The sequence below is a fragment of the Pteropus vampyrus genome, unplaced genomic scaffold (genome assembly GCF_000151845.1).
Source record: "Pteropus vampyrus isolate Shadow unplaced genomic scaffold, Pvam_2.0 Scaffold551, whole genome shotgun sequence".
NCBI lineage: Eukaryota > Metazoa > Chordata > Mammalia > Chiroptera > Pteropodidae > Pteropus > Pteropus vampyrus.
The window spans coordinates 139,223-140,397 of NW_011889332.1; the positions used below are offsets into that span (position 1 = coordinate 139,223).

The 1,175-nt window shown below is 41.1% G+C and overlaps 1 pseudogene; it reads right to left on the reverse strand.

The window, feature by feature from the left end:
• Positions 1–474: 474 nt before the first annotated feature.
• LOC105308117 overlaps positions 475–1,175 on the reverse strand; it is a 5,522-nt pseudogene continuing 4,821 nt past the window's right edge.

The following is a 1,175-nucleotide window of genomic DNA, read 5'->3' on the forward strand; positions in this document are numbered from 1 at the left end:
GTATTTTCAGCCACTTCCCAGTGCCAGCATCACCTCAGATCATCAGATGTTAGATGATCACAGAAGCACCAGTCCCTGGTGCCAAAAAGGTTGGGGACCACTGCTGTAGGGTTTTGGCACTGGATCAGTTTTTACCCCCAAAGAATTGCTTTTCCAGACATGAGCTCCTGCCCAGACTTATGATTCATCGCCTCTTACAGAGTCTGCCTCTCAGCTGGAAATAGCAAATCCTCACCTGATCCCTTCCTGCTGCCAAAATGATGGGCTCAATGTGATGGTCACAACACCCAGTACAGGTGGGCAGGAGGCAGCCAGACCCTGAGATATGGGGTAGTTATGCTGTGACCTCCCCTTCCCTCAGAATTCAACTACCATTTCACCTGTAGTGGGAGTGCATGTTTACACTTGGGGAGGTGAAAATAATTCTGAAAAACATTGTCCTGGTTTTCACTTCCTAGAAGTGATTAGAAATTTCTAGTGATCATCTTTAAAGAGACTTTTGGAGTCTCCTGTTCTATAGAGCTTGGAGGCAGACAGGAGTTCACCTGGAGGGAACAGACGAGGTTGAGGTCTGAACCATGAGGAACTGGCAGAGAAGCAGGCGTGTCTCCCTGGATGGTGCACTTCCCTGGGAAGATCTCCATCGAAGCTAGAATTCCCTGTTAATCCTCAGCCCTGAGTACCACCATAATTCAGTTCTATTGTTTGGAAGAGCTTTCCCTTCACTTGCACTTACTTATTTATTCTTGTAATTGTTGATATATTTCTACGGATTCATGGACCCATGTCATTTTTTATAATTGTTATCATCATTATCTATTTTGATGCTAACATTAGTTATTTGGATTTTGCCAGTGGAAATCCCTTCAATACTAAGCATTTTTAACAGTAAGAAGTTTGAAATATAAAGATATACTTACATATAGGGTTTGGAATTTAAAAAATAAATGATCTCTTAACAATGGAAGAATGGGTCTACTTCCCAGAAAGAACACATGAAAATTGGACAATATGTTGGGAGTCACTAACTTTGACATATTGGGCAAACATAAATGTCTAATATAAAAGTGATTAAGGATAGAGAAGGGGGTAAGAACTCACATTTATGATGCTATGCCAGTAGTTACATAACATTGAACAAACAGAACAAATAACTATGGAGTGCCTTTTAAATC